The sequence below is a fragment of the Arvicola amphibius genome, chromosome 9 (genome assembly GCF_903992535.2).
Source record: "Arvicola amphibius chromosome 9, mArvAmp1.2, whole genome shotgun sequence".
Classification (NCBI taxonomy): Eukaryota; Metazoa; Chordata; class Mammalia; order Rodentia; family Cricetidae; genus Arvicola; species Arvicola amphibius.
Window position 1 is genome coordinate 7,366,292 of NC_052055.2, and position 12,994 is coordinate 7,379,285.

The window sequence follows — 12,994 nt, forward strand, 5'->3', positions numbered from 1 at the left end:
ATACATTCTCTAGGAGGCCAGCACCATTGTTGTGGAATATTACTTTACACTGTGTAGAGATGTGTTACTGTGATTTGTTTTATAAAAAAGCTAAATGGCTAATACCTAGGCAGGAGGTATAGCAGGGACTTCTGGACAGAGAGAGCTCTGAGAAGAAGAAAGGCAGAGTCCCAGGAATCCACAAGGATGACTCCAGCTAAGACTCCTAGCAATAGTGGAGAGGGTGCCTGAACTGGCCTGGCCCTGTAATTAGATTAGGGACTACCCTAATTATTTTCATAGAGCCTACACATCCAACAACTGATGGAAGCAGATGCAGTGATCCCTAGCCAAGCACTGTGATGAGCCCCTGGAGTTCAGTAGGAGAGAGGGAGGAAGGATCATATGAGCAAGTGGGGGCAGGGTCAAGATCATGATGGGAAAACCACAGAGACAACTGACCCGAGTTAGAGGGAGCTCAGGGAATCTGAACTGACAGCTGGGGAGCCTGCATGGGACGGAACTTGGCCCTCTGAATGTGGGCGACAGTTGTGTGGCTTGATCTGTTGGGTGGGGCTCACAGTGGGACCCAGACTTATCCTGGGTGCATGAACTGCTTTTCGGAGCCCATTCCCTGTGGTAGGATACTTTGCTCATCCTTGATGCACGGGGCAGGGTGGGAGGAGAAGCCTGGTTCTGCCTCAACTTAGTATGCAAACTTCATTGACTCCCCAAGGGAGGCCTTGTCCCCTCTAAATAGTAGATGGGTTGTAGGATAGGGAAGTGGGAAGGGCAGGAGAGGAAGAGGGAGGAGGAACTAGGCCTGTTATGTAAAATGAAAGAAAAGTTTTTTTTTTTAAATAAAAAATAAATAAGAAGAAATGGAGAGTTGCTAGTCAGACATGGAGAAAGCAGGATGGGCAAATGGAGAAGAGGTAACAGGCACATGGGAGAATGTAGATTAAAATATGGGTTAATTTAAGTTGTAAGAGCTAGTTAGAAGCCTGAACTATAGGCCTAAATTTCATAATTTTTAATAAGTCTCCATGTCATTTCTTTTGTGAGCTGGTGGACCAAAGAAAAGTCTGTGTAGACACCATGTATCATATTTACTATAGAAAGTCTTCAGTAAGAGTCCCTGACACTTGCATGTGATTATTATCTCATTGCTCAGTTAGTAGGAATCAGATTAGGAGTTATAAATTGTACCTGCATTTTAAATGCATAGGATTTATTTTGCAGTGACTTATTATATCTAAAAGGAGAGCCGGGCGGTGGTGGCGCACGCCTTTAATCCCAGCACTCGGGAGGCAGAGGCAGGTGGATCTCTGTGAGTTCGAGACCAGCCTGGTCTACAAGAGCTAGTTCCAGGACAGGCTCTAAAAAAGCTGCAGAGAAACCCTGTCTCGAAAAACCAAAAAAAAAAAAAAAAAAAAAAAAAAAAAAAAAAAAAAGAAAAAAGGAGAGACTGTGTTCACCTTGTAAAATGTCTCAAGACTTAACATGTCCCCAAATTTTGCATAATGTTTTATGTTTCTACAACACTTCGCCAAGAGACCTGCTGGTGAATGGCTGAAAGGAAGTTAAAAATTGTAATGTTATAGTACAGTTGAGGCTCAGGAGATAATACTTGCCTTTGAATATCACCTCCTGCTCATGGTCATGAAGAGTGACTGTGTTTTTTATATAAATTGGTAGGGTTCTGGGTTGCTTAGGCAGGAGGATGCATACATTCATGTTCAGAGAAAGGGGAGATCTGTAAAAATCTGAATGCTGCTGGTGATGGGGAAAGCCTTGTTAACCACTGATCTTTAAGAAGTGGGTCTTAGTTAAGGCATGGCTTCGCTGGGACCCAGGTAAAAGGTGTGCACCTCTGTATGCGTGCTCTCTGTGCCATTTTTCCACGGGACATTGCTGTGCTTGGATCTCCTCTCATTTCCTGTTTCATGAGTTTTCCCCTTACAATAAATAAAATATAATTGTTTTATCCTTAGCTAGCCTGGTTATCTCAACACTGCTGGCACTCACCTTGGTGGTATAAACCACCCCTTTTCCTCATCTAATTCTCCTAAATGTTCACCCTATTCTGAATAAACGAAGCTAGAGCCTGCTTAGAACAGAACAGTGTCTCTAGTGTCAAGTGCATGACACAGAGTCTTGCCAGTTCTAAAACAGGGCTGGGTAGGTGACACATTTGAAAGCTAGTGTGTCCCTGAAACAGTGTGCTGTTTGTCTGCGCAGCAGGGGTGGCAGCTTGAAGCTAGGAAGAATACTTTCATTGTTGCATACTTAGAACTTCTCATTCCAGCAAGGACACAAAATAAGCCAGGGAATGTGAAAGCCATGAGAAGAGAGGCAGGTAGTCCAGAGGGGCAGAGGGATGCTCTGGAGCTCATAAAGGGCCACCCACATATGACCACTAGTTGCTGTGTAGATCATTTTAAAATAAAAGAAATAGTTCTTAGTTGGACATTGAATTGGAATGTTTTAGCTTTTAATTTAGAAATCAGTCAGGTGTGCAAAGGGGGAGCTACGCAATGAGGCCTTTGTATGGGGTTGGCCATCTTCTGACTTATGATAGGGCAGTTTTAGACTCGCTGGATGAGTAAGGAGTCGTAGACCTCAGGAGTCTCTCAACATCAGGTGTTCATGTGTGCTTGTCAGCCAGGGCTGGATAATAGAGAATTCCTGGCTGCATTCTTGGCATGCCCAATGTGCCAACTGTCTGTGGTTTTTATTTATTAAAGATAGATCTACAAGCCTTACGTGTCAGACTTGCAGGCGGCAGAGTTGACTTTTGGCCCTGAAATGCTGGCAACCCTGGCTTTTGTTCTTACACGGGGATCAGCCCACAGCTCCAAGGAGGCTCCAGGACTGCCTGGGAGCAAGAGAAACATTTTGCTAAAAAAAAAAAAAAAAAAAAAAAAAAAAAAAAAAAAAGCTTAAGTCTTTAATCTACTAATTGTTTATGGAGGCAGTCCTCCCCATACTTTTCTGTAAAAGTATTATAGGAGAAGGATTTAAGACTGTTTTATTGAGATGATCACTGCTCTACTTCTTGCTTATAGTAGGAGGAATTTGCAAAAGTTTTACTAGAAGTGTGTTTTTGTTGTTCCTTCTTTCTTTCTTTTTCTTCTTTCTTTCTTTCCTTTAATTTTCTCTTTTTCTTTTCCCTCTTTCCTTCCCTTCCTCCCTCCCTCAATCCCTTCCTTCCTTCTTATTTCTTTAATCTTCGCTTCCTTCCTTAAAAAAGCACAGGAGAATGACCTTTATTTGTACAGTTCTAATGTGTTTTTCTCAGGTATTGTTTAGATGCCTGCCAACCATCCATTTAAAATATTGCAGGAACTTTACAAACCCCATACCAGTCTATGGTTGAGTAAAAACTTGTCCATGCTTCTCATTTTGTTAGTATAGTAACATACTTCTGCACACAAGGTTCAAGGCTCTGTAACCGTTGGTCTCAGGGTACCTTTTTGATGGCTCTTGACATGTATATTATTGCATTAATCTCATTAGTGAATAATTTTCCAGAACATATGCATCCTAATAATTGATTTATCTATTCATTAAGAGGATTTGGATTTTTCACCATTTGGCTTCTCTCAATAGACTACTATTAAAATTTGTATAATTTGTGTTTTCAATTCATCTATACATTTATATATATGTGAATTTCAGAATATGTTTATAATATATAGGAACCCTCTATTAGACAATATCTGATTTATATATAATTATATATAAATATACAAACTTATCTGATATACACAACCTACTATGTATATATTCATTTAAAAGCATGTACATACATTGAGTCTTGATTTTATCAAATGTTTAAGGCCTACTGTATGGAAGAACTGAAGAACCTTTATCAGCTATATGATTTGCAGATGTTTTCTTCTACTCTGTGAGTGACTTTTCACTTTCTTTAGATTTGATATTATAAGATGTGCCGATCAAATATTAACCTTTGGCATCACAACCAAGAGACAATTCACAAGTCCAAACATCCAGTGTCCTAAGGATTTTTTTCTATTTAAGAGTTATATAATCTTCTGTAATTTGAACATAGCTTTAATACAATGACAAATATAATGATGAACAGACAGTTAGGGAGCAGCTGCTCCAGCTCATCCAGAGTGCTAAGTACGTCATACGAGCTGTGCCAAATTTCACAATGCTCCCACGATGGAGATGCCATTATCATGGCATAGCAAGGTCTCCTGCCAAAACTTCTGTGCTTAACATCCAGTTCCCATGTCAAATATTTATTTCCAACATCCCTCAGAGTAAGGAAGGAAGTTCTTGTTCATCTGCTACACAGGGCCCCAGGGGTTTGAAGAAAATCATATGTCAATAGGCATATTAGCATGAATAGATCACTTATAGAACTTCAGTTACGGGGTCTTAGAATATACCAGCCATTATCAGTGAATTGTCTGGACACATCAGTAAAGATTCTTGGATGAAAACTCACAATGTGAGGTGGGGGTTAGGTCGGGGGAGGAAGTGGGAAAAAAAAAAGAAGTTTCAGTGCAGGGAAAGGTGCTGGGAGAAGCAAAACATTGCAGAGGCTTTGAGAAAAGGTAGATGCTACTCTCAGTCCATCTGAGCTGTCTTAGCGCGGCATCTTCTAAATAAAACAAAAAGCTAAGGTAAAATGGACTTTTTCTCTTTCTCTGCGTGACTATGGGTTCTTACCTGAAAACAAAGGTTTGGCCACTAACTCAATAGATGTAAGCCAGTTTTGATACTGCAACCTTCATTTGGTGACAAGAGATGGACAGTTGAGGGCCCTGTCTTCCCGATTATTTGGCAATTTTATTTATATCGCTTTCATATACATACATTGTAGGATGCTTCTACTACATTGGGTTTCCATCCTACCCCTCAATAATCCCTTAATTTTGGCTGTCTTTTCCCATATTCTCTCCCACACTACAACCCTACCCAATTGATCCTCCCATTTTTGACACTCCTTCCATCCATAACTATCTATCCAATTTTCATTTCCTAGGGAGACATATCTGCCCTTCCTAGTCTCTTACTTTATACTTACTCTCTGTAGTTCTATGGATTATAGCTTGGTTATCATTGACTTCATGGCTAATATCCACATACAAGTGAATATATACTGTGTTTGTCTTTCTGGGTCTGGAATACCTCACTCAGGTTGATCTTTTTTTTTTTTCCTAGTGCTATCCACTTACCTTCAAATTTCATGTTTTCATTTTTTAAAATAGCTCAGTAGTATCTGTTGTGTAATTATACCACATTTTCTTTACCCTTTCTTCTGTTGAGGAACATCTAGGTTGTTTCCAGTTTCAGGATATTATGAACATGGTTGAGACATTGTCTTGTAGAATGATGCATACTTTGGGTATATGCTCAAGAGTGGTATAGCTGGATCTGAGGTAGACTGATTCCTATCTTCCTGAGGAACCCTCACACTACTTTTCATAGTGGGTATACAAGTTTGCAGTTCCCTAATCAGTGGACGAGTGTTCCATTATTCTACATCCCTGGCAGAATGAGTTGATATTTGTTTTATTGATTAGCCATTTGATGGGAGTAAGATGAAATCTCAAAGTAGTTTTGATTTGCATTTTCTTGATGACTATGCATGTTTATTATTTCTTTGTTTGTCACCCATTTAAATTTTCAGTTTGAGAATTCTCTATTTAAATCTTTAACTATTTTTAAATTTGATTATTTTTCTTGTCTATTTTTAATTCTTTATATGTTTTGGATATTAACACTCTGTTGCATGTGTTCTTGGTAAAAACTTTTTTCCTTTCTGCAGGCTTTTCTAAATGATGATATTATTCACTGCACAGAAGTTTTTCAGTTTCACGAGGGCCTATTTATTTATTTATTTATTTATTTTGGTTTTTCGAGACAGGGTTTCTCTGCAGCTTTTTTAGAGCCTGTCCTGGAACTAGCTCTTGTAGACCAGGCTGGTCTCGAACTCACAGAGATCCGCCTGCCTCTGCCTCCCGAGTGCTGGGATTAAAGGCGTGCGCCACCACCGCCCGACTGAGGGCCCATTTATTAATTGTTGACTTTTCTTTTGTTTTTTTGAGGCAGGGTTTCTCTGTAGCTTTGGAGCCTGTCCTGGAACTAGCTTTTGTAGGCCAGGTTGGCCTAGAACTCAAAGAGATCCAGCTGCCTCTGCCTCCTGAGTGCTGGGATTAAAGGCATGTGCCACCATCACCTGACTCTTATAACTTAAATGAACTCATTCCTATTAATCTATGTTCTATCACATGCCACCTCTTCTGCTTCTTCCTTGACTCAAGGCTGGACAACAAATTTTATAACTGGCTTTCCCAGAACTTGACCATTATTTCAATTTTCTCAGGTTCCCTAAAAGATGCCATCACCACCAAACAACAGGAAGTATTATTAAGAATATGAAGCCCACATCCCCAAGAGGTTTTTGGTTGTTTGGTGGGTTATGGATGTTTATCATCAATTAGGGGGGTTGGTTGTAAATTGTTACTGATCATGGTAAGGGAGGACACTAAACAAGGGTGGTTGGATTCAAAGATTTCTTTCTGAGAAAAAAAGGGGGAGATATAGGAAGGATAGGATAAAATGTTTTAGACTAAAAGCAATCGTTAATTTCAACTATTTTACATTGATATGGAATTTTGTATATTTATAAAAATTTGAGGTTACTCTTTGTAATAATATATTGTATATATGTTTCTACTCTTGTTTAATGCATTTTTGTGTATTATTATAAATTTAAGGTTATTTTTATTATAGTATACATATATTATATATGTGTCTTTACTCTTGTTTAAAGGATTTTTGTACATTGATACATATTTAAGATTATTTTGTTACAACATACTATTTATATGTCCATACTCTTATTTAAGGTATTATACCTATGCAGTTCATTAAAAAAATGAGTTCCTATAATTTTCATTTCCAGATTTCCCTCAGCTTTTATTTCTTTATTGATTCTATTTCCACTTTCAGGTGTTGAACAGTTTTATTAATTTCCTGCCACTATCATTTGTAGTCTCATAGATTTATTTAATGGATTCATATGTTTCCTCTTTAAGGACCCCTATCATATCTATTTTAAAGTCTTTTTCTTTTCATTTACAGGAGGTCCCATTTATTAATTGTTTCTCTCAGTGGGATAAAGGGAACACTTCTGCAAGACACGTAAGGTCATGCTCAACCTCCTTAGCAATCAGAGAAATGCAAATCAAAACAACTTTGAGATACCATCTTACACTTGTTAGAATGGCTAAAATCAAAACACCAATGATAGCCTTTGCTGGAGAGGTTGTGGAGTAAGGGGAACACTCATCCATTGCTGGTGGGAAAGCAAACTTGTGCAACCACTTTGGAAATCAGTGTGGTGGTTTCTCAGGAAATTCAGGATCAACCTACCCCAGGATCCAGCAATACCACTGTTGGGAATATACCCGAATGATGTTCTATCATATTACAACAGCATTTGTTCAACTATGTTCATAGCAACATTATTTGTAATAGCCAGAACCTGGAAACATCCTAGATGCCCCTCAATGGAAGAATGGATAAAGAAAGTGTGGAATATGTACATGTTAGAGTACTACTCAGTGGTAAAAAACAATAACATCTTGAATTTTACATGCAAATGGATGGAAATTGAAAACACTACCCCGAGTGAGGTAACCCAGACCCAAAAAGATAAATATCAGGAGGTCCCATTTATTAATTGTTTCTCTCAGTGGGATAAAGGGAACACTTTTGCATTGCTGATGGGAATGCAAGCTGGTACAACTCTTTTGGATGTCAGTGTGGCAATTTCTCAGAAAATTAAGAAACAACCTTTCTCAAGACCCAGTAATACCACTTTTGGCTATATATCCAAAGGATGCTCCATCGTACCACAAGGACATGTGCTCAACTATGTTCATAGCAGCTTTGTTTGTCATAGCCAGAATCTGGAAACAACCTAAATGCCCCTCGACTTAAGAATGGATAAGGAAAATGTGGTACATTTACACAATGGAGTTCTATACAGAAGAAAAAATTAACAACACCTTGAATTTTGCAGCATAATGGATGGAGCTAGAAAACATTATTTTGAGTGAAGTAACCCAGACACAGAAAGACAATTATCACATGTACTCACTCATTCGTGTTTTTTAAACATAAAGCAAAGAATACCAGCCCACAAATCACAATCCCAGAGAACTTAGACAACAATGAAGACAATAAGAAAGACATACATAGATCTAATCTACATGGAAAGTAGAAAAAGACAAGATCTCCTGAGTAAATTGGGAGCATGGGGACTTTGAGGGAGAATTGAAGGGGAGGTGAGAGGCAGGGAGGGGAGCAGAGAAAAATGTAGCGCTAAAAAAAAAATCAATAAAAAAGTTGCACTTACAAAATATAAAGTCTTTTTCTGGTGGTTCAGCTGTTCTCTGGGTCTACCATGGTGGGGTGGCTGACTCTAGTGGAGGCATACTGTCCTGGCTGTTATTATGTTTTTATGCTGGTGTCTAGGCATATAGGTCTGAGACAACTATAAATGTACACACTAATGTCTTATCTTGTCTTCATTGGGTGGGTGTTTTGTTCCTTCATTTCTGTTGCTCTCTCTGGTTCCTAGAAGAGTGTAGTAACTACGCGTTTTGTGGTAGGAAATTTTTTTGGTATACTTATACATGTAGCTACTGGTGGTCTTGGGTAAATTGTATTTCTAGGCATTGGGAGCTGATAGTCAGGAATTGGGTTTTCTAGAAGGGAGGTGTTTGAGGGGGTTCACAGGAGGATGGAAAGCAGAATGTTCTATCAGGGTCTATTTAGTCCTATGGGAATGGGGACAGGTAATGAAAAGAAGTCACAGCAGGTGGTCTGGTACAGAGCTGGGGATGAAGCTTGGGGACTGGCCTTGGAGGCCTGGAGAAAGAGTTGAAGATCTGCATTCAGACTATCTGCTTCACTGGCTGGAGTGGCCTGTGGCTTCGCAGGGAGTGCCTGCTGGGCTTGGAGCTCAGAAAAAGCAATGTGTGGAGGGAGAAGTTAGGTACGGATGAGTTGGTCCTTCATGGAGTGGAGGGCAAGAGAAAGGGGAGGCCATGGCAGATGTTCTATTTCAGCTGGTGTTGACACTAAGGGATTGGATTTGGTTGAGCAATGGGAGAGGTGAAGATCTGCAATTAGCCTACCTGCTTCCCTGGCTGGAGTCAAATTATATAATTTTGAAACTTAGATTTAGATCATTACGCCATGTTCCCTTCACTTTTACACATAGTGTAGTGTAAGTGTAAGATAAACATTATACTCTATGTGTTCAGTTTCACCAACACTACTTGTTGAAAAGGTAACCCTGCACTTTAAAATTTCTTCTGAACTACTCCTCCTCTTCCTCTTCCAAGATATCCTGGGGCTTTAGACACAGGAATTGTGCTGTGGATGTATCCATTGGGCCTGGGCATCCTATGATAGTTGTATTCTGAATTTTGATCAACTACGGTTTTGCATAATGGTCTATGCTGCAAAAAGAATTTTCTTTGGTAAAGTTGAAGGCTGTGCTTACCTACGGGTATAAGCAGAGACATTCAGAATTCAGTTAGGAATCATGCTGCTTTAGGAAAGTAATGGGAGTAGATTCTCTTCCAAGACCCGTGACTTCACTGGCTCTAGGCTGGATAGTTGGCTCTCCAGACTGATTTCTAGTACCAGGCATGATGTCCCTCCTGTTAAGCTGGCCTTAAGTCCAATTTAGAGGTTGATTGGTTGCCACCACGTGAGTGCCACAGTTGCAGCTTTAGGAGTATCTTGCCATTCTGATCATTGTTGTGGAGCATAGGTACCACAGCTGGGTGGGACCATTGGCAGTGTTCTTCCCTTGGAAGGTTACATAGCACCTCTGGTAAGTACTATGAATGTTAGTCTTCAGGGAAGGGACTTTTGATTTTACGCGTTTTTTGCATATTTTATTTTAAAAATTTTCCTATGGACATACAATTTAAAAACAAAGGAGTTAATGGCCACCACCAGGAAGTCATCTCATGGAGTGACTTGCAAAAATTATCTTGAATATGACAAAATGGTAAGAAGAAATTCACAGTGTGATCATCACTCATTTATCATATACCCATAATAAATACATAGACAATAACATATAATCCCATAGATAAATGTATATACATAGATAAATTTACATACTGTGTATAGCAAAAAGATTTTTTGTTTAAAGCAAAAAGCTCACTATTAACACTTACTGTACTTAATGTGGTATTTATTTAATACTACATCCTATTTTATTGAAAAAATGCTGATGGACAGCTACTAAAGGGATTTCATGGATGATTCTCAGATAGTGGATATAGAGAAAGAAATATAATATACAAAGAGGAAATTCAACATGAATAGTGGGAGCCTTTCAAACTAAGAGTAATTGCTGCCAGCAACAACCACCACTACACTCCTGTCTGCTGTCTGTCCAATGGTAGCCATCACAGCCTCACTTGTTAAGAACTTTTGGGTGTTCTAAGAGACTACCATTAAATGTGCTTTGTTATTTCTAGCATGCCTCTAGTTTCAAAGACATCTATGTTGATTATCAGTCTTTTCGCAATGCAGCATTATTTCTTCAGACTTCTTACTGTTATAAGTCACCCTCTTATTTACTCCATTAACCAGTATTATTTACTCTTTGTCTCTGTAAGTAGTCGAAATGGTTTTGTCACGTATACACTGGTACTCTGCAATGACATTATGCACAATCTTTCTCTTTCAATTTGATTCTTTCTTTCTGCTGAGTAATTTTAAATTAATTTTAAATTCCTCATGCCCTAAATAAAATGAATTCATGTGTGACTTCTCTTATTTTATTGGGCATTCTATTGGGAAAAGGTCTATGTAAGTGATTTTTCCTCTTTTTTCCTCTTCTATTCTCATCAAGCCCTTCTGGGAAGTCAGTTTACTGGCCACCTTTGACAGAGTAATCTCAATGTGTTTTCTGTCTTGGCCTTCAGAGAACATTGTGTATCCCTGCTGGAGTTTGGAAGTGCTGACCATTTGTGGTCAATTCAGAATCAACAGTTTTCAAATTGTGGTCTGGTAGCTGAGGGGTTTCAGAGAGTAATTTAAAATTACTCAGGCCCTGGGGAAGGAGAGAGAAAATGGAGATTGTGTGGTAGGCATAGGCTCTTGAACTCTTCAGCCCATTCAATGAGATTACCTTGCTTTTCATGTTTGGTATAATAGGCCTCCGCCTAAAGCCTGCTGTTAAAGACCTAGTACTAACTTTCCTAGAATTTCTGATTCTGAAAGGCATTCTTAAGAAAATAAGACAGTTGCTGTCAAGTTATTACATGCTTTTAAAACAATCTAAGAGTATTAATAAGACATCAAGTTCCTCAAAAACACTAGTACAGCTCTATTACCCATTACATAGGTGCATGAGGCAGCCAGTAGTGATCCAAGAAGGCTTTCCCTGGTGAGTCTTGATGGCCCAATAATAGTTTGGGGATAAAATAAGAATCAGATGTTTCTTATTTTAGTTTCTGGCATTTCCCAATATAACATAAAGTAAATAAGGTGGAATTGGCTTTCAGCTTGTCTTTGATCATTTATTGCTTTGCCAAGTAGATAAAAAATACATTGAATCTTCTCTAAATGATCCACTCTGGTTTGGTCTTGTCGTCTCCCACATGAGAGCTGTTTTCAATGCTGTTGTCTCAACAAGGCAGAAGCTTGTAAGCAACAAATTTTATCCTATAAAATCCTAATGGCTACATAGAAGCTGGTGTATGAAGGTTATGAGCATAGCTCTGAATGCAGAGGGTCCTGATTCAAATCTCACCACCCAAGCCTCATAGACGTGGGTCTCTGGGCAAGCTTCTGTCCTGCTGTTTACTCATCCATAAGTTGTTGAATACAGTAGGGGTGCTTGATCCATGTGGATATAAGAAGGGCCATATGCAAATGAAGAGCTATAAATGTGCCTAGTAAGCTTGGTGCATTGGTATCCAGCTGAAGCCTCAGAGGTGGGATGGCAGAAGGAGGAGCTAGTCAAATCAGGGTCACAGGGTGGGAAGCTGTATCTAAAAGAAAAATCAACAACAAAGCCCCAACAAACTCATTTCCTGACCCATAAAACTTCTCCAGAAGTAGACTCTTCTATTTTCATATAACTTAATAATCCACCCCTGTCTATTTAAGAGAGAGATTCAGCTGAAAAACACACATTGGGTCCTCCTCATATCAAACTATGAAAAAGTGAAAGATACATATCTACACCCTTATAGAAGTAAACATTTCTTATTTCTTTTTTTTTTCTGGTCTTTTGAGACAGGGTTTCTCTGTAGCTTTTTCTGGAGCCTGTCCTGGAACTAGCTCTTGTAGACCAGGCTGGTCTCGAACTCACAGAGATCTGCCTGCCTCTGCCTCCGAGTGCTGGGATTAAAGGCGTGCGCCACCATTGCCCTGCTGTTATTTCTTAATGCAGATGAGTGTATGGTGAGTCTAAAAGAGCTCAGCTGGTCTTGCTTTACAGATCACATTGTCCATTCCTTTGAAGTATTCTGAATTTGGCATATTCTAACTGCTTTAAACATCTTGACAATAAAAATCCCCTTTTAATGAAACAATGACCTTTTGTGCTCATCTAATTCCTCTCCCTGACATGTCTTCATTTCCTCCACTGACATGGCTAACAGCATTTTGGTGCTGTCTATTCTCACATGCTTTTGCATTTTGGAACAAAACAACCCACAGTAATATGTGTAGCTGCAAGAATAAAATTGGAAAGTCCACTGTAACCAGTCCAATTTGCAAGGACTTCATTACCTTTCTAGAAACAAGTTGAGTTAGTGTGAGAGGACCCAGAAAATGAAATGTTGGCATTCAAGATGTCAAACACTCTGATCCTTATTCTTACCGTGCCTGTGTTCAGTGATAGCTGGTGAGTAGACTGGGTCCTCATGAGCAAACTTTGGGATCTTCAGCAATCAGTTCATGAACACTTCGCAGTCTTGCATGGTTG